Below are 21,292 nucleotides of genomic sequence, written 5' to 3'. Positions count from 1 at the left end.
TTAAGAGTAAAAAACAGTTCTGTGCTGGCTCAAAGTCATTTTTTAATGTTGTTTTTGTCAGGTCACAGCTTAAAACATTGAGATGATAATGAGTAATCTTCATTAATAACACAAATCTGTGTGTGGCTTTCCGAAATGTTATTAATTCACAGTTTATGCAACTGTGAGCTAACATGCCATGTTTCTTCCTGTGACATTTGGAAAAAGCAGGAATTGAATCCCAATAACAGCTGTCTCCTGGAAAACAAACAGCTGCTTGGCATGAACTGAGGCTCCAGACCCACAGATTATGGATAATAAATATCCCCATTTGTGCACAACTGGCTGACTCCTGCAATTAGCACTCAGGTGGATAATTGCATTGTCCTCCTTGGGATTGCAACAGGGCTACCAGATGAAAATCCAGCTGCTTCCAATCTTTTTAAGGAGAGAAACACAAACCTTCAGTCTTCCTCCCACTTCTGCGCTTGTGGCCAGGTTTCCAGGAGGGCTTTAACATCCAGAGGGGTAAAAAACTCTTCATTCACTCATTTAACCCAGGGCAGCAAGGCATGCTGAGCAGTTCTTCTGACACTGAACCCAAACCCACAACTCCTGGAAAATCCTTTAGAGCTTCCCAAGGTGCTCCCTGAGGGATTTGGCTTTTCTCACTGAGGAGCTGAACCCAGTTTGAGGTTAAGCCTGGGCACTGAAAAGTGGTAAGAGATTATTTGTTGTTTGTTGGTTGGATATTAGGGAAAAATTCTTTGCTGGAAGGGGTGTAAAACATTGGAAGTGGCTTCCAGAGCAGGGGTGGAATCACCATCCCTGGAAGTGTCCAGAAAATGTGTGGAGGTGGTGCTTGGGGACGTGGTTTGGTGGTGGACTGAGTGATCTTGGAAGGCTTTCCCACCTTTAATAATTCCATGATTCCATGGGACAGGGCAGCTTTAGGTGTGGATGCTGACCCTTCTCCCATATTATCCAGGATCTAACAAGAAGCAGGGATCATTTGATCACACTATTGCATGGAGCTCGCAAGAAAAAAGGGAAATATTCTGTATTTCCTTCCATCTATCCAGCCCTGCTTTTTACAGAATATTCCTGAAGTGTTTCCCAAACAAAATCCAGTGTTCAGTTGCACTTTATTTGAAGCTGGAAGGGAATGAGACAGAGGAAGGTGTCTTGGAACCAGTCCTAAGCCAGCCTAGAGACAAAACAATTTAGGATTTGGGCACCATGAGTTTTCCCTGGGATACCCTCACCCCAACCTGGGCACTGGAAGAAAGATCCCAGGGTGAGTGGTGAGGTCTACAGCTGGCACAGCTGGAGCTGGGAAAGGGCTTTGAACCAGCCTTGAGCAACTGAAAAAAAATGTCAGGAGAACTCCCAGGGGAGAATTTCTTCCCAATATCCCACCTAACCCTGCCTCTGGCAGTGGGAAGCCATTCCCTGTGTCCTGTCACTCCATCCCTTTCCCAAAGTGTCTTTCCAGCTTTTGGGAACTGGAAAGGGCTGTGAGGTCTCCCTGGAGCCTTTTCTTCCTCAGGATGAATAACCCAGATATTCTCAGCCTATTTTCAGCCTCCTGATCATCCTCACAGCCTCTTCTGGCATTGGTCCAGCAGCTCCTTGTCCTTCTGATCTTTGGGCTCCCAGAGCTGGGCACAAGTGGCCTCTCTCTCCTTGGCCATGATGCTGCTGATGGCTGTGTGAAGGGTGGTGCTGGTAGGAGCTGCATTAGCAGAAAGGGTTTAAATCCCTTGGCTAGCCCAGCTAGGCTGGACTAAAACATCTTGGAGAGCTCTGGAAGCATCAGGAGATGCTGGGCTGTTCTGCTGGGGAGGGAGGAGGTGACAGCAGCCCAGCACTGCTGGGGCAGAGCTCGGAGAAGAAGCAAAACAAGCACAAAAGGTCAGAGAGATCATCCCTCCTTCCCTTTAAAACACATCCCAGGCTGAGCCTGATGCCCAGAGCTTCTCTCTCACAGCTCCTGGGAGGTTGGGGCAGGGCTTGGTGTCACTTCACCTCTCCACGAGATTGCCTGGGATTAAAAACCCCTTCCAGAGCCACAGCAGGAGTGTGAGGAGACAGAAACACCACCTCCAAACTGCTTCTGGAACAGGCAGATGATGAAAACCGGAGCAGCAGGCATCTAAATAATGGCCAAGGTCATGGTGCTTGGGAAAAGTCACAGAGCTGATGTGAAGTGCTCCGGGCAGATTACACATCCCAAGGGTTTGGCTTTATGGAATCTGTTTGTGCCCACGGGATCTCTTCTGCTGGCACATTTTATGGATGATGGTATAAAACGGGCCCATGACATTATTTACACAGGCTGGAGCCCATAGCAAGCTACAAATGGGAAAAACATCACGGATGGATTTGCTAATTTTCCGCTAGGAAGAAAATCAGGGAAAATTGGAATTTCAATGGAAATGCATGATATTTTGCTAGAGGAGCTATGATGTAAAATAGATCATGAAGGGATTTGGGGAAATATTAAACTTTTGGTTGCTCCAAGCCCCATCCAACCTGGCCTTGGACACCTTCCAGGGCTGAGACAGCTTCGCTGGGCAACCTCCCCACCCTCCCAGGGAACAATTCCTTCCCAAAATCCCATCTAAACCTAATCTCTGTCACTGTGGGGCCATTCCCCCTTGTCCTGGAACTGCATTCCCGTGGTGAAGACCCCTCAGGACCACAGAAAAGGCGTGGTTAACCTTGGCTCCCGATGGATTTCAAGTGAAACATTGGCAGGAGGAAAGGCTGGCAAGGAGCAGGATGGGCTGGGGGAGAAAGGACAAACGGAATGGGCCGGTCCAGAGCCCAGAGGGGGCTGAGGGAGCCTTTGATGAGCTCCTTGGGGGCCGTTCCCTCCTCAGGTGCTCCATGGGGAGCTGCAGAGTGCTGAGGGACAGAAGGACAACGAGCACATTCCAAGGGAAGCTACGGTGGGAGCTGTGCCCAGGAACCCGGGAAGGCTGAGCCGGGGGTCAGCGGTGGGAAAGGGAAAAGGTGGAAAACTCTCAGAAGCTGTGTGAAAACGGAGCTCAGAACAGAAAAAAAGCAAGAATACAGATATGCAAGGACAGGAAACAAGGCTGTGTTTTGAGCTGTGTAGAGACAGACCTCCGAAAATATAATAAGAAAATAAATGTAAGTTTAATAACGAAGCTTTATCCATTGTTTTTAAGCTGTGACAAGCAGGCATTGTTAGAGGCAAAAGGTGCACGCATCCTTTCAATGATTGGCTTAAACAAACACTTATAAGCTTCTAACATTATGCTACTGGCTAGAAAGTTTTTAAAAAGCATTATAACCAGGAAAGTTTGGCTGTTGCTGTTATGACACAAGCTTTCAGCATCTTTCACGTCTCGCCCTGTGTTAATGAGGCTGATGCTGAATGAAAAGCTCAAGGAGTGTCCCGTTGTGGATTAAAAAAAAATAGATCTGGCAGTCAGGCCTTCTGTTTCGGGGATTGCTGAGGAGCCTGATGGTTTTCAGGGCAGGATTAGTACAAAAAAAAATGCAAAATGCTGAGGATGGGAGAAGGGGGAGCAGCGCCGTGTTCCCATCGCAGCCCTGGCCTCTGCAGGGGTCTCGCTGGCAGAGCGGCGGATAAAAAGAACATTTACTGGTGTGAGAAGGACAGAGGGAGGAAAAGCAGTCTGGGTTCCATGTTCCAGGCATTCTCTGGCTGGCTGGGCTCTCTCCCCCAGGCACACAAAGCACCGAACCCCCCTGGCCGGGAGGGGCTGGCAGTGCCTCGCTGCTCCCGGGCTGGAACTGAGCAGCAGCTTTCGGAAATCCCAATAATCCATTTATTATTTATCCAAATAAATCACTGCAGCGTGCAAATGAACAATCATCATTCACCTGGATTGTTCCTCAAGGATATGCTCATCCCCATGAGTCCTGCTCACTAAACGAGCTGGGAAGAACGAGCCGGTGTTAATGTGGAGCTGCCCAAGAGAGGATAAAGTTATCATTAGTGCTCTGCTTAATTAATTTAGCTACATCATGCGTGAGGGTGTGAGGAGGTGGATTTGGGCTGAGGCTTCTCCTTTCCCTAGAAACTCACAAAAATTGGTATTTCACCTTTTTCGCGGTGTGAGGTTGTTTATTTATGTGTGTGGTTGGGTTTGTGGAGGGTTTTTTTGGGGCAGTTTCCTGCGTTCGAGTGAAAATAATGCCTGGAAGGCCGGTTGGGAAAGTGAATGGGGAAAAAGGCTGGAATTCCTTGGATTTCCTGAGTTCTTGGAGAAATCCGCAGTCTGACATGGTGCTGTGTCCATCTGGTGAGGTGGCAGATGTAGCTGCAGAGGACACCTTCTACTTTTGTGTTTTGCTTGCATCTCCTCCCTCTCAACTTCTGCTTCTTTTCTGCCGTTTTACGGAAAGGGTGGAAATCATGGAACACTTCAAGTTAGACGAGACCTTTCAGAATTTCTCCTGTCCTTGGAAAAACGCTTTGAATTCATTTCTCTCTTATTCTACTCTTCTGAAAAGCAACTTTCCAGACTTTTGAGCGTCGCCCCTCTGACTGACTGAAAAAAAATATCCTGCTTAGACTTTGTTTTTTAGCAATTCCCTGAGGATTTGCAGCGTTTCAAAGGTGGAATCTCTGCTGTTGAGAGCGGTTTAAGCCCCGCTTTAGCAGCTCAGTGACTGGGACTCAGGTGCTAAATGCGCCTGACCCATCACCTCGGCTTTTGCACTGAACGGAGCAGAAAAGCTGGGAAGAAATCCCCTGCACTTGGAGCGGGTTTAGCTGCCTAATGCGGATGTGCAGAGTATTTCTGATGTCCCCCAAATCCTCTTAAGTTCCGCCGAGCTGTCCTTTGCAATGCTGATTTGAACAACAGCAAAGCACGGGAAATAGGATGAAAGCACACCTTAGAATAAAAGTGTGTATTTTAGAGGCTGGGAGGGTCTGGAGGTTACCTTTAATCTTAACCACTGCTGTTAAAACGCTGTCACAGGGGCTGGATTTTGCTGGTTTTTATTTTTTTCTTTATTTCTCCTGTGTGGAGTCAGACTAATGAGCAAGCTGATGACTTCTCCACTGACAACTTGGCTGCTGGCTCCATAAATCTGCTGTGCTTCTACAGCTCCTTTCCTGGGCTTAGGATTTTTTTCCCTGTTCTCCTGCAAGGGACAACCTGTGAATTTGAGTACAATGTTGGAAGAGAAGCTGGAGGCAATCTCACTGATTTATGGCTGTCCCAACATATGCGAGTGTTGGTATTTCTGTCCTGAGCTGTTGAGATTTGTCCTTTTAGGCTGCTTGAGGCACAAGTCTCCATTTATTCCTGAAACCTTCGGTAGATCTGCGTGACAAAGCAGCCAGGTGGGTTTTACAGGAGAGGTTTAGCCCATCTTGAATGGTCCCTAAAATCATTCGGATTTTTGAGCTGAGAGGGTTTCAGGAAGGTTGGGAGGTGGTGATAAAACTCATGTGTATCTGCTGATAGGCGAAATTATTTACTCCACTTTACGATGGTAACTGGGAGGTGATTATAAATCGTAGGTGACTTTAGGATGCTGAGGTTTTTTTCCTTGTAGTTCTGTGCTTCTCTCCCTCTCTCTCGAGTGCTTCTAAAAGCGAGGAGCGAATTGCAAAGCGCTCTTGAGAAACCCGAGTGCTTTACAGCGAAACAGTTGAAATACTCAGTAGTCAACAGTTGGAATAATAGGAATATTTTTGTTTATTTTGAATGGAAGAATGGTTTGGCTTTTCCGTATGTCGGCTGTGGAATTTGCTCCTACTGAGGAATATAATTATGGGATGCTTTGAGCTCAAGGTTATGTTTAGGACACATTAACCACCAGCGTCTCATAACGAGTCACATCACATGTACAGATTGCATCGGTGGTCAGTGAAATGCACTGGCTTATGACAGTGAAATAATTCAAGTGCAAGTATCATTTACTTCGGAGTGATTGTAAAAATGGGCTGGAAATGAAACCTGGCTTTTTCCTGAACGTGTTGGTGCTGCTGTGGGCAGGACTGGGAGCAGAGGGATTGCTGCCATGGTGGGAGCGTTCAGAGGGAACTTCTTACCTCTGCTATGGAAAATCCCGCTGGGAAAAGCCAGTGTCCATGAAGGAGGTGGAGAATCTTGCAGCTTTCTTTGAGTAAAAGGAGCCCCCTGGGTTTTCTCTCTCGGGTTCCGGAGGGCACAGCCTCCTGTTATCCCAAACTTTCATCCTTTTATCCCAAACTCTGCTCGTTCCCCTCTTCCCCCATGGATGTACCAGGGAACTGCCTGCCCCATATCCCTCCTGAACCTGGCATTTCCCCCAGAGTTCAGGAGTTCTTGTGCAGACCCTCGGCTGTGCCAGGGCTCAGAGTGTGGGGCTCTGGGAGGAACCTGCTGCTTGAAGTTAACCCCAAAGTTCAGAAACTCCCCCTTGGCTGTGCCAGGGCTCTGTCACAAACCTGCTGCCCCAAGCCAGTGCAGACATTAAACCCCATTTCAAAGCTGTCAACACCCATCCCCTCACCCATGGAATTGTTTGTGAAGACATCAGCACACATCTTCTCTCTCAGTTTAAAACTTCAGATTTTGTTGTTCCCTGTTTGGCAGATTTGCCAGATCCAGGCATTCCTTGGACATGTCCAGGGATGGGCACTCCAGACCACCCTGCTGCTGCTGCAATGTTTATTCACCCTTTCCATGGGGAAATTCCTGCTGCTGTCCCCCCTGAGCCTCCCCTGGCCCAGCCTGAGGCCGTTCCTTCTCCTCCTGTCCCTGTTCCCTGGCAGCAGAGCCCCCTTGGATGTCCCCTCCTGGCAGGGACTTGTGCAGAGCCAGAAATTCCTTCTGATCCCCCTTTTCTCCAGTCTGAGCCCCTTCCCAGCTCCCTCAGCCCCTCCTGGGGCTCCAGACCCTTCCCTGGATATGCTCCTGTCCCTCAATGTCCTTCTTGCAGTGATGTGCTCAGAGCTGGACACAGCACTGGAGGTGCCTCACCAGTGTCCAGTAACTCTCTCTCAAAAAACAAAGCCCTAAAATGTTCTGTTCAATTGTTTTACTGGTTCATTTCTGACCTGAATTACAGAAAAGATCAGTTTTGTGTTCCTACTGTCCCTACCTGCCCTGTGACCCTTGCTCAGGCCAACATCCCTCTGCTCAAACAACATCCCCACTGATTCTCAGCATTGCAGTACCCAAAAAACTCTTCCCTGCTGTCACAGGCTGTGCCAGCAGCAATAAAAATCTTGTGATCCAGAGTTAGGAAGGAATATTTCAGCTTGTGAGCAGCCATCGAGTGTCTAAGTAGCATTTGGCATATTTACACCAACAGGCAATTTCCTTCATGGCTCAAGGCAGGAGTGTCTTTGTCCAGGAGCTGCAGCCTTTGGGGAAAATGCTTTTTCATCCAGTCCATTATCCCACGGCTTCCTTTGGACAGGAGGAAAATGTACTCGGTATTTTTCCCCCTACTATTCAGAGCCTATTATGAAAAAATGGTTTTAAATCAATATTGAGGAGAAAGAAGTGCACTTTGTGCAAAGATTTAATTTCTGGATGATGATTTGAAAATAGGGGAAGAGCAAAAAGATGGGAGGGCTGGAGTTCCTCCTCCAGACTTCTGTGCTGCCTGTCATATTCTGGGGGAAATCACCCCCCAGATGCTTCTGAAAATTGGATTGCAGGTCTTTTTCTGATTATCCACAGCTCCACAAAGTGGAGCAGAGGAATGGGAAAGCCTTGAGCACCCGTGGTGGGCTCAGCAGTGAGTGCTGACAGCAAAGTGTTCCTGATGCCTGGAAAGCTCTCCCAAGTTCAGTCGAGCTCCATCCTGGAGCACTGACTTGAAACAGAGTCAAGTTTTGGAAATAGGATGAAAGAGCCCTTGAAAAATAAGGAGTATCTGTCTCAGCACACTTTCTTTCGCTCCTTCAGTAATCACTTCAAGTGCAGTTTGCTTTTTTTCCCCCTTCCTCATTGCTCCAGTGACTAAGTTTGAGTTTTACTCCTTAAAATGAAACCAGTGAGTGGTCGGGGGGGGCAGCTGTGGTTCAGAGTTGTTACAGATGAATTTTTTGTAGGTTCTGGTGCTACTGTGGCAACATAAAACCCCTCAGAAATGAGAGATAAAGGCTGAGAGGTAGACAGCTGTCTTAAGTGTTCTTCTTTTTCCCCTGGTAACATAACTCCTAAACTCCATATATTGAGTTCTTGAGAGTTTTCCTGCAGATAGTTTGAATTTATGTCCATGCAATTTGCCACATTATTCTCTGAGAAAAAAATGAAATGCAAATATCCTGTTGTGTGTGTGTATTAAAGAATATTTAGACAGGTAGAAAACATCCCTGAGGACTGTGTGGGTTTTGCTGTTTTTCTCTCACTGTAAATTGCTGTCTTTACTGGAAGAAAAAAGTTTTAATCTGTTTTTGAGACACTAATTAATAACAGAAGTGAAAGGAGATGTTGGATTAACAGGACAACACAGTAATAAAGGGTTACCAGCCTTTATTCCAGTTGTTGGGGAGTTCTGCAGCTCAGAGGAGCTGCCATGATGCTGTATCTTAAAGCAGAAGAATTCTGCAATTTCAGAATGTTTAAACTCAATTTCAAGAGAGAAATACTGGAAATTTGTCCTTTTTGGCTTCTTGATATCCACCAGTCAGTGCTGTGTCTGAGATCCCTTCAAGTTTTCAGGGTTGCAGAGGAAGGACTTTCATTTCAAAGTGCTTTCTGCATTCTGGGCAGCTGGGGAGAACTGGAGCCAGCAGTGTTCCCTGGGATCCTGGGATGCACTGGGAAGAGCACTCCCAGCAGGTCAGGGAGGGATCCCTCCCCTCTGCCCAGCCCCCTCAAGCACATCTGGAGAGATCCTGCACATCTGGAATGCTGTGTGCAGTTCTGGGCTCCTCGGGACAGGAGGGACAGGGAGCTCCTGGAGCAGCTGCAGATTTCAGGAGGGGTCTGGAGCATCTCCGTGCTCAGGAGAGGCTGAGGGAGCTGGGGCTGGCTCAGGAGCCCTGGCTGAGAGGGGCCCTCAGCCCTGGGTGTCCCTGGGTGTCCTGGTCTGTCCCTGGGTGTCCCTGTCTGTCCCTGTTGGTCCCTGGGTATCCATGGGTGTCCTGGTCTGTCCCTGTTGGTCCCTGGGTATGACAGTGTGTTTCTGAATGTCCCTGTGTGTTCCTGTCTGTCCCTGGGTATCCTGATCTGTCCCTGGCTGTCCCAGTGTGTCCCTGGGTGTCCTTGGGTGTCCTATGGTGTCCCTGTCTATCCCTGGGTGTTGCTGGGTATCCTGGTCTGTCCCTGTTGATCCCTGGGTATCCCAGTGTGTCCCTAGGTGTTCCTGGGTGTCCTGGTGTGTCCCTGTCTGTCCCTGTGTGTCCCTGGGTGTCCCTGGGTGCAGCGAGGGCTCCAGGCAGGGCCCAGCAGTGGCAGCAGAGGGAGGGCAGGGACAGATCCTGGGAATTCTCCCTGCTCAGGAGGCAAAGTTTGCTGTGAGCACTGGGACAGATCCCAAAGAGGCAGTGGAGTCTCCTCCCTGGGCATATTCCAGACCCATCTGGCCCCAACCCTGTGCCCTGAGCTCTGGATGACCCTGCTGGGCATTCCTGTGCTGGGAACGTCTCCTGCACACAAATCCACTCTGGGAGTTTCCCACAGCAGTGCCCAGACAGCTTTCCTGCCTTAGAGGATAACTGGTGGTGAAAATACCTCACAAAGCCTCTGTTTTCTTCAATATTTAACGACCTGCTGCTCTCTGATGGGGTTCATCCTCATTAAATACCACCAGGCGTGACCTGGTGAAATGTTCAGACTTCAGGAGCACCAGAGTCACCAAAAAACAACTGAAAATTCACATTTCCTCTCCATCATGGCCAAGTAAGAAAGGAAACAGAAATCTGTGGATCAGCAGGACGCAGGATTTTGTTCCAGGCAGCTCCCACTGTGCCCAGGGACAGAGGGCAGGGGAAGCAGCAGATACCCAGGAGGAAGTTCACCTTTTTCTGTTATTTATTTGTTTTGCTCCAAACGAGTGATAAAAATTCTATAAGGGGAAGAATATGGCACAGTTAGAACTCCCTCTAGAGTCTGCACTGATTTTATCCAGCTCTGCCAGGAAGTTTTCCCTCAGTGGAGCTGCATTTCTTCAGTTCTGCAGCAGTGCAGGAAGTTCTCCCCAGCAGCTCTGATGTGTGAGAAACCACAACCTGCAGCCCATAAATCCTGCAATGAGGCAAAAAAAAATAATTATTTATGAGGCAAAATTTTTTTAGTTATTTTTATATTTAAAATTCCTTTCTGTTTTCCCTGAAAATAGTTAAATGTTAACTATTAACTATTAAAGATTAGATTTTTGGAAGTGTAATTAATCTTCTTGAACTTGTTTAGTAGTGTAAAGAAAAGGGGAAAATATTTCTGTGTTTTTTACATATAAATCATAACTTTTTTGTTTTTTTTTTTACATTACAGAAGTAAATGTGTAATTTTTGAGGGGTCTGACTGAAATCAGCAGGGGACACTTTTCCAAGAGGTGATGTGGTATCATGACTGTTATTTAAAAAGTTTTGAATCAACTTAAATCGTAAAGAAACAGTCCTGTGAGCCTCTAAATATTCAGTACTAATATTTTTATTTTTATTCTTTTTGCTTTTAGTTTCTCCTTTTGCTCTTTCCTAACACCTTCATTATAAGGCCAAGTTGGTTTCTGGCAACATCTACTGGCTTGGGAGAAAAAAGAAAAAGGTCATGAAGTTAAACCAGAAAAATGGTGGATTATTGGTGCAAAGCCAGGAATAGATTCTTCCAAGCCTGGCCTTGCCCTTGTGAACTTGGTTTACACAAGAAAAGTTCATTGCTTGCTGGAAAAGTACCAGGTAGACAAAAGCAAATCCTGATGCCTAAAATTTTCCAGCTTAGTGGAGTGCAGTTTAGCCCTGCATCCAGTAGAAATTCAAACTCTGGAAAGAATTTGTGACTTAAACTTTACAGCTCACTCTGCTCCATCGAACTTGGCTTTATTCTCAGAAGAACTGCAGCTTTTTATGTGTGTGTGACTTTGTAAGAAGTTCCTTTACTCTTTTTTTTTTTATATAAAATAGGATTGGGCAGGTGCAGATCATTTTTCTTACTGTCTTTGACACCTTTATCACCAAACACTGAATGTAGAGAAATGCAAAAATGTCGAGTTCTATATATCAGGGTGCAGAATCCAAACCTCTGATGGCAAAAAACTTGGTTGGAAGTGGATTCTGAAAGGTCTGGAAAGAGAATTGCAGAGTGGGTCAGGTTGGACCCTGGTGGCTCATCTGCTCCAGCAGGGCCAGCCCAGAGCATCACAACAAAAAAGGGGCAAGTGGGTGAAATTATTGAATATTTTTAAACAAGAAACTTGGAATAAATGTGAAAGCTTTTCAGTTTTGAAGCATTTGGAGAAGCTGGATGGCTGAAATGCACAGCCTCTGTTTGCCCTGTGGGGTTTATTTTCACTCCAGGCTGTCTGAGAGCGCGGATGTTCACCACTGCAGCTGTTTGTGATCCTTGGTACCATCTTAGTGCCTTTCCTACCTGGAATCTCTGAATTTCTCATCAGGTTTTGCCCTGAGGCAGCCACTGCAGTTGTGTGGGGTGGCAGGAGTGGCCAGGTACCTGGCAGTGTTCCCATCCTGCATCTCTTGTGCTCTTTTCCCTTTTTTCCTGCTGCTGCTTTGGGAGTTCCTCACCTGCTCAGGTGAAGTGACAGAAGGGACTCGTGGCTGAGCCATCGCTTCTGTCTCCTCCACACCTCAGCTTTGTTTGGCAGCTCAGAATCACAAATTCAGCAGCCTGAAGGAACGGAGCCACAGGTGGGAGCAGTGGTGGCCTTGGCAGTGAGGTGGTTTTGGGGTGCAGTGGGGTTTTTCATCCCCTGATAATCTCTGGGTAGTGTGTTATGTACGAGAAACAGACTTAAAGCAAAGACACTGAAATCTGTAACCTCTTGAGGCATAACTTACTCCATCTAATCAAATCTGAACTGTCAGAAGTGTTATTTATATTTTAATTTCTGTATTTCCTTATCAGAGCAGATCCTCTCAGTCCGGGCTGGGCAATCCAGCCGTTATTTCCTTTTGTTAATTCATCATACTCACAGATAAAATTACTCCTTTAATTGGCTCACAAAGCTCTTTTCCTCTTGCTGTGGCACAGTTTGTGTAGTATTTATTACACTGAGCACCCCAAATGTGCTGCACATGGAATGAAATAACCAGTGGAAGTGGAAGGGAAGGTTTGGGGTTGTTAAAAGCAAGAAGAGATTTCAGGAGAGGTGGAGAGAGAGAGGCTGCAGCTGTATTAAATCAGCAGGAGCTGAGGAGAGAAGGCTGTCAACAGAGATTTGCAGTAGGCAAGCAGAGAGAGTCAAGAGAAAACTGAATTATGGGCTTTTATCTTGGTGTTCTGCTACCAAAATTCATGCAAGCCCATAAAACACAACCTGAATTAGGGAGTGGATGCTCAGTGTTTTAAATAAACCCTCGTTTTACTTACGTGCAACTTGGCTGAAACGGCCTGATCAGTGAGAGAGGAGAAGAAAATCTGAATTACCTTCCGAATTAGGAGGGGTGGTGTGTGAGCTGTGTTATTTTTGGCTCTCTCTTTGTGTTCCTGCCCGCTGTGTTTGTGTGGAACAAACTTCTGCCAGCACTTGAGGAGATGAACTGCGGAGTGTTGGTGACAGGAATGGCTCCAGAACCAGGAAAGGCTCTGCTCCATCACCTTGTGAAGATCTGGAGATCTTGGATTGCCCCTTGCTGGTGCCTCCTTGGGAGAACAGGAGTTTTTTGGGATCAAGTCTCTCCTTCTGGCTGAGTTTGTGTTCCTGGTTGTTCCCTGCCAGGCTCTTTGATGTGCTCCGTGCTCACGGTCGCGTCTCCCAGCTGAATCCTGGTCAAATTAAACCGGCTGGGGCTTTGGGGGAAGCTTCTATTTTTGGTTGGTTGCTTGGTCGGGGTTATTTTTGGCCTGGAATTCTTCTGCACCATTTGAAATCAGGGCTGGGCAGAGTTAGGAGCACAAATCTGATCAATATTTTGGCCTCAGGTCTCAGCGGGGCAGGGTTCAGGTTGGATATGAGGAAGAGTTTCTTCGCTGAAGGAGAGATTGAACACTGGAATGGGCTGGTGGAAGTGGAAACGTTCAAACCATTCCTGGAAGTGTTCAAACAATGTCAATTTGGCTTTTTGGGGTGGGGTTTAGGGGGTTTGGGGGTATTCAGTTGAATGCTGGACTTGGTGAACTTTAAGGTCCCAGGAGAAGCTCAGAGGATTCCACAATTCCTGGCCTGGAAGAACCCAGGAGGATTCCATGATTTGCTGCCACAATCAGCCTCAGTTACATTAAATCCTGTTCTGTGTGCTTTCAGCATTATTACTCTCCTTCTTGTATTTCTGTACTAAAAGCAGAGTTGCACACCCTTTTTTTTTTTTTCTTTTTTCTGCCTCTATTTATAATTCCAGGCTTTCCTCAGGAACAACTTCAGAAGCCTCATACGTTGTCTTCTGAGCTTAATGAAAACTTTCTTTTCTGAGGGCAAGAAGAGGAGCCGAGCTCCTGAATTTGTGGGTGAGAAGTGCAGCTCCAGAGGTGCATCCCCCAGTGCTGCTGTGCCGGTAAATAACCCTAATCAAGATTGATGCTCAGGAACCTCTTGTGAAGCTGCTGCTGTGCAAACATTTTGATCAAAGCACGCTCTGAAGAGCGCTTTGAAAGTTGTTTTTTGAAGCCCTGTGTGATCATGGTGTTTTATCACCATGCTTTACAGATGACAAATCACCTCAGCTGCTCACACCTGACAGAAATCTGATGCCCTTTTTATTTATTTTATTTTATTTTTTTTTTAACAGAAAAGTTGTTGGAGCGTCGTGGTGAGATTTCTGGTTTTTGTTTTAATCACTCATCTGCGAAAGTGCCATAAAAAAGCTTCCTTTGAAGGAAAACACAAATATTTTCTGCTGATAGAAGAAATGTGCATTTATAAAGATCTTTATAGTCTGGGAGTATTCCCAGGGGAATCCAAATCCTTCTGGTCACAACTGACCTGAGCTGTTTGATCAAGAAACTCAACCAAAGCTGCCTCAAACTTGTTGTTTCTCACTGGGACATGCCAGGAATGATGCAATTAATGATTGTTTGGTTTTGTTTTCCCCATCTGCTTCCAGGTAATGCCCAGGTAGGAGGAGAAGGGATTTAGAATAAAAGATTTGCTCAGCTGCAGTGCTGAGCCTCGCCTGTTCCCAGCTGCTGAATGGATTTTGAGTGGATTTCAAAGGATCACTCGGGTCAGAAAAGACCTCCAAGATCCTCAGGTCCAACATTTGATGGACACCAGTTCCACCAGACCAGGGTCCAGTCATTCCTCGGAAAACCCCAGGGATGGGGACTCCAGAGCTCCCTTCCAATGCCCGACCACCCTCGCTGTGAAAAACTCCATCCAGATGTTTTTACTGAAAAGTTGTTTGAAGTCAGGAGGTTTCTGAACACCAGAGCTTTACTTCTTGAGATCCTAAAAACGCTGAAAATCTTGGAGGAAGTGAATTTCTACTGATGATTTCAGACAAGAATTTAAAATGGGTACTGAAGATTTTTTTTTCCTAATGATAGAATTAGAAGATCCATGTTCCTTACAGGACTCGGGAATCTCCGCCAAGGGAGAAAGGAGCATTAAGGAAAAGCAAAAAAAGCAGGACTTGCCCCATTTTTTATGAATAATGGAATCTAAACCAATTATTTTTCTCACTACACATGTGATTATTAATCTTAATTTCAGGAGGTTGATCCATCTGAAGAGGAGCAGAGGTGCCTGCATCTCCTTTGGAAATACCCAGCAACATTCTCCCCGTTCCTCTGCACTCCCAAGTTGCAAAATGGAACAAGGAAACTCTTTTAAATGTGAATAAATAATCAGGGAAAGATTAATGCACTAATTGGAATATAAAATGCAGATGATGTTTCCCTACAAAGGTGGCTCAGTGGGGGATACAGCTGTGAAAAATCAAAAGCAGGGCATTTCATTTCTTGCTTGTTTTGATCTAATTTTGAAAAGCTCAATTAGTTGGGATTTTTGGAATATTTTCTTTCTGTTGAGACTCAGCCTAATTATTTTTTTCTCCCTTTTCAAACCCTCCAGTGGGGTATTATTTTGGTGTTGTGCTTCCTGCATCTATGAATTAACAGGAAGGTGAATATACAGATCTTTTTATTACAATTTTCTCTTTGCTTCATAGACAACAAATCAACTTTCTGGTTTATGTTAGCAGGCACTTTCATTCTATTGTACAAAAATCCATCAACTCCTTTCTTCCCACCGCCCCAGTCCTCAAACCCTTCTAGAAGTTGAAGAAATTTTTTTTTCTGCAACTTTTTAATAATTTGTGGCTTCTGAAGACACATCCCCAAATGTTTTGGGGATGGTATTTAAAGCTGGGTGTTTATAGAAATTTATCCCCACTCTCCTCCCCTTCTCACCAAATTATTTCAGTGAATTTAGAGGGACTTTGCAATTAACTGAAAATTAACTAAAAGTTAAGTCCCTCTCTTATTTTCTGTGCTGTGATAGAACTGGGCTAAGATTGCTTTATCTTTCAAAATTAAATTATTTTTAATGTACTATTATGTAAATTAAAGTACATTATTTTACATAATTACTGTAAATTAATTTGGAAGTGGGGGGTTAACCATATTTTGGAGTTTCTCCTTAGCTTCTGTGGCTGAGAGCTGGAGGAAGAGGACAAACTTCAGAGAATTCCAGTTCCAGGAATGATGGAAATCCAAGTTCTGCTGCAGGATTGATAACACCTAACCTTATTAACATGGTCACTAATTAAACCCAGTAGATCTTAATTTGCTGATGGGCAGGTGGGATGTGAAAGCTGCAGCACAACTTCATTAAACCAGAAATTCCCAATGTTCAGCCAAACAAGCCACTTTATTTTGGGGTGAGTTTGTCAGGAGAGGCAACATTTGTGCTCACATTTGTTAGGCTGAGTCAATCTTGTAATTCTTTTTTTTTATTATTGGTACCCAAGCAGGAATTAAATGCTGATTTTCCAATCATTTGAAGAGGAAATGAACATAATATTAATTTTTGTGTGATGTCACTTTCATGAATATTGAAAATGAAACCCTGAGTGTATTGGCTGTATTGAGACCAAAGGCTTTAGAGTGAATTAAAGCAGAAAGCAGAATTACTTCCTAGAAAATGTGAGCATCATAAATCCAGTTTTCATTTTGTTTTATGTGCTTAAATCAGGTCAGGTTCACCCAGATTGGTTCAGGCAAATGTAATTGTTCTTTCTGTGCTTGCCTAATTATGGAAAAAGGAGCTCCTGTTAAGGGCTGGCTCTGAACTTCTCAGCTCTTGTTATTGTTTGACATTTAATTCTCTTTTCTTTGCTTAAAACACACTCTTGTGCTGTGCTGTCACCACAGCTGTTGGGAGCACTGTCAAACACTGAGACTTTGGGATTACTGCTTTCCATCTTCTCTTCGAGGATCCAGTGAAATCCCGAGGAATTCAGGGAAAATGTTTTTCTGGGGGCTGTGTGTTTGTGGGTGCTGCAATCTTGGGGTGTTTCTTTAAGGCTGATGATGATCAGCTCCTTGGGGTGGAGCAAAACTGGTGAATAATTGCTCATCCAGTGGCTATCACAGAAATACCTTTATGTCCACCAGTAAAAATACCCTGACTTGTGATAGAACCACAGAATCATTGAGGCACAGGTCATTAAATTGGGTTTTTCCTCTGTGATTCCTCATAAATGACAATTTTTGATGTGTGGGGCTGGAAGGGCTCTGTTTCAGAAGATCTACCAGTGAAATATCTTGGTAATACCAGTATGTGCCAGTAAAAATATCCTGACTTGTGACAGAACCACAGAATCATTGAGGCACAGGTCATTAAATTGTGTTTTTCCACAGTGATGCCTCATAAATGACAATTTTTAATGTGTGTGGCTGTTTCAAGGAGTTCACTCCCAAATTTAGGATATTTTAAATATGTTTGGGCCTTTCTTGTTTCCCCAGGAGTTAGGAAATGAACTTTGAGCCTGTTCAACTATTGAGGCTGCTGAACTATCGAGTTTCATTTTCCCAAGAGGAAAATCAATAAATTTAAAGAAAAAATTCAATTAATAATAAATAACAGCAGTGGCAGTACCAAAGCCTGTGAGGTGCAATTATTGTCAATTGAATAAGTAGTAAATAAAATGTAAGAAAGGTAAATAAAACCAATTCTAGAATAATCTTTAAATGACTTTTTAGAGCAGTTTGAGGCTTAAAGGGTGTGTTGAATACATCAGACAAGCGTTACTTTTGCAAATTCATTCTTTGTTAAGATAACAATTAACATGTCTGTAATGGGCCTGGAACAAGTTCACCACTCAGAAGAACAAAGCGAATTAGAGAAGTGTGTGAGCTTGTTTGATATTGCCTCAAGCAGCAGGGAGTGATCCACAATTCCTAGTGAACTGATATTAAATTCCAAAAAAAAAATAAAAAAAAGGCAATCTGTGTGAAGCAGCCAAGGCTGGCTGTTGTTTCCAAGGAAAAGGCGAGAAAAGAATGGAAAAGGATCAAATTTGGTTTTAAAATGTTTGGTTTCTTTTGTTCGGTGTTCAAATGAGCTGTTTAAGTCTATAGTCAAGTTTTAAATGTCTTAAAAAAAATAATCTCTAATATCACTGGGAATGTGGAATTTAATAATAATAATGATAATGATAATAATAAATAAATATAATAATAATAGTGACAATAGTAATGATGATAATGATGATAATGATAATGATGATAATGATAATAATAATAATAATAATAATAATAATAATAATAATAATAATAATAATAATAATAATAATAATAATAATAATTTAAATTTATTCCAGAAGCAGGAATGGGTGGGTCTGTACTGGGAGGCTAAGCTGTTCCTCTCCCATCCCTATGTAAATGGAATTAGGCCTAAAGAAACAAGGGAATCAAAATCAATGATTGCTGTTTGTGGTGTCACACCTTGCAAATGCAGCAGTGCTGCTGGAAGGAGTCTTTAAAAACCACTATGAAATGGCTTTAAGAGAAACATAGTGGGGTTGGTAAAACAAACTGGGAATAAACTGTACAGAAATTTTGTGAAATAATGAAAAATTCAGGTAATTTAATGGAAACATCAGTATTTACTGGGAAGGAGCAGAGTGGCACCGTGACAAACTGGGACCAAGGAATGCTCATTAGGGAGTGTGCTGATTAATTCTCTTAATATGGTGAAGGATTGGTCACTTGGATTTTGGTGCCTTTGAAAAATTCCAGGAATTCAGGCATTAGTATAAACAATAATAAGAGGATGATACTGTAAAAAATAAGATTAAAAAGAAATCCTATGATCTGGGGAGGAAATATTCCAAGCAGGGTTTGGTTTTCTGTATTTGCCTTCTGGTTGCTATTAACTCAAAATTTTAACATCTTAGAGCTTGAGGTGACACAAGCTGGGATCGAGGGACTTCATCCAAACTCTGAAAAGGCATTAGTGATTGAAACTTGGAATAAATGTGACTTCTCAGATCAGCCACGTTAGGACACTGCGAGGCAAAATTCTGGACATTGCAAAGCAAAAAACGTTTGGATTCCCGTTTTTGGGCAGAATTCCGAGGAGCTGTTTTTGTGTGTCAGTAAATTCCATGGAAGGGGCTCTGCAGGGACTGCTCCCACTGCTCTTACTGGGCAGCCTTGGTCCAGCAGCTCCATAACTGGAGGTTTCTGGTGGGAGATTCACGGTTCAGATTTAATAAATGTTTTCTTTTTATGAGTTCAGGGCGAAGATTTGGCAGAAGCAAAGCAGACAAATCGTAATGCGCTCCTAATCTGTTTAAGCTGGTAGGCCACGTATGGCCTCCATAGAATTCCTTTTTGTAAATACATTTGTGCTGCAGTCGAGCGCTGCAATTTGCTGACAGCTTTGCTTTCTGCATATTGACTTCAATTATTTCTGTGCCAAATCGCGCTGAAACTCCTCGACAGACGCATTTCTTCCTCTCCCCCTACATCTGTTTCTTATCTTTTATGTCAGGCCCCCAGACTGCAGATATTGAACTATAGATTGGGTTCTGTGTTACAGCTCTGAACGTCCTTTTAAAATATCATCTCTTAAAGAATGGAGGATGCTGTAAATGAACTCAGGAATGTTTGAAATAAAAACAAACAAACAAACAAAACCCGCCCACACTTGCTGGATAAACTCAGTTTTCTTGTCTGCAGTTTTTATACATCTAACACAATATTTAGTGGTAATCCCATACCCCAAACTTCCTAAACACCATATGGGGAATCGACTTAAATACTCATTTTTAAAAATGCTTCTCAGTCAAATGATCTTCTAAAGGAAGTTTATTGGAGTCAAACAAAGAAATCCTGATTTGTGCAGTTTGCCACAGTTTTGCCTGCATTCCCAGCTCTTTGGTATTGAAGTATTAATGCTAAATCCCCTTGATGTAATATAATACAGAATCCATCTTCGGAGCATATTGGAGCTGAACAAAGAAATTATTTGCTCTAATTCACTTTATGGAGCCGTCTTAGCAGCATCTTGTGTTACACAAATTGCAGGAGCTGAGGAGTCTGAGCTCGGAGTTAAAATGCCCAAATTGATTTTTCAAGTCTTTAATAATTTCTCACTGTTCTACATCTCAGTAATAAATGGAGGTGACGTGAAGAAATCTGTTTTTGTGCTGGGAATGGGAGCAGGGATGTGCACACAGAGCAGGATGGGGGCAGACAAGCACCAGCTGGTGTTATATGGCCCAGTGAGGTTAAAATGTCATTTTAAAGTTGTTCTTCTAATGCAGATCAGCTGGGGAAATGCTGCCAGGATCTCCTGGAGCCCTTGGAGAATTTCAGCACCAGGGGGATTTGGAGAAGGCTGGGGAGTGGAATAGAGGTGAGATATTTAACAGGAATTTTGAGTGGTTTTTTTGCCTCTTAGTACCTACTTGACTCTCCATGGCTGCCATGTCATCACCCTTATTTCTTGGGTTTCAGTTCTAAATATGCCTTCAGTAAAGCATTAAATCCTGCAGGGAATGTGAGAGGAAGAGCTCCTTCAACAGGTTTGGCCAAAGTTTGGCCTTCTCCAGGTCCCCCTGCTCTGCCAGATCTCTGTGTTTGGAGCCATTACCTGAGTCCTGTGTCCCCAGGCTGGCAGAAAATGAGCCTGACCTCCCTTCTGGAATTGTGCATGGGATGTTTTCCTCCTGGATGGAGGCCTGGGAAGCTTCAGTTAAAAAATTTCAGTTAAGAAGCTTTGAGTACTAAAATAACAATATTCAGTTGGCAAAATAACTGCATGCAGAACAACCTGGAGCTGTTACTGGTCAGTGCCTCAATTAATCCAACATTTCATTCCCTAAACTCCTCGGTATTTTATGTTCACAGTACAATTTGAAGAATCCAGGTCTCATTTTCCACAGGAGCTAATGAAAACTCCGTGGAACAGGAAAGACAATGTAATAGGAAGAAAAAAATTGCTGTGAAAAATTTGTCTACATTAAGGCTGTAATTGATCTCCTCAGATGTCGTGTCTTGAGGAGCCGGCCAAATTTTCTTGTGCCTTTATTGCTAAATGACTGATTACCAGATAGATGGAACGTAGCAAGCACCATATGTTTGGTTTACCTAAAAGCTCATCAATCCCCTGTCTGTTGGGTCTCTCAAACATGATCTGTGAGCAGATTCCTTCCAGGAAAACAAAGCCCAACCACAAAGTCATCAGGTTTGAAGCATTACCCTTTCAGATGCTTTTTCAACCCAATTCGTTCCTTGGCTGTAAACACGAGGCAGATGCAGTCCTGAGTCCTGATTAATTGTTTGTCAGAATCCCTCTGGCTGAGCATGGAGGGATGGTGGGCATTTTGGGAGGAGAACTGTCTGCTCCCAACAGCCCAGACAAAGCCTGGGAGTGTAAAAACACTCAGGGTTGAGCACAGCCTGATCAGCTGCTCTCATGTGGTCAGCAGTGAACATCTCAGGGGGTCAGGGCAAGCATTCTATAGAATAATGTCCACATGTGAAACTGAGGGTTTATCTGAAGCTGGCTCGTCAAGGGTTAGGAGAGGAGAGCGTGGTTCTTGTGCTGCTCGTGCTTACAGCCGGCCCTGGAACATGGGAAGGACCAAATTCCCATTCCAAGGATGTCTCTGCAGTCTTCCGAGGCCAAGAACTGGAGGCAGATGACCTGGAGAGGATCCAGAGGTCACTGATAGAGGGCCATGAATCAGTCCCTGCGTTTGGACCAGCAATTCCCTCCTTTAACATCCTTT

The 21,292-nt window shown here is 44.2% G+C and overlaps 1 long non-coding RNA gene across 1 annotated transcript; it reads left to right on the top strand.

Moving 5' to 3' along the window:
- The first annotated feature begins 463 nt into the window (after positions 1-463).
- LOC147651374 (uncharacterized) lies at positions 464-17,534 on the top strand. The gene is made up of 2 exons (XR_015274403.1): positions 464-698; positions 14,153-17,534. It is a non-coding gene; the product is annotated as an uncharacterized LOC147651374 (long non-coding RNA).
- The last annotated feature ends 3,758 nt before the right edge of the window (positions 17,535-21,292 follow it).

The sequence above is a fragment of the Cyanistes caeruleus genome, chromosome 10 (assembly GCF_971803275.1).
Source record: "Cyanistes caeruleus chromosome 10, bCyaCae1.hap1.1, whole genome shotgun sequence".
Taxonomy (NCBI): Eukaryota; Metazoa; Chordata; class Aves; order Passeriformes; family Paridae; genus Cyanistes; species Cyanistes caeruleus.
This window is presented reverse-complemented; position numbering and strand designations above follow the sequence as displayed.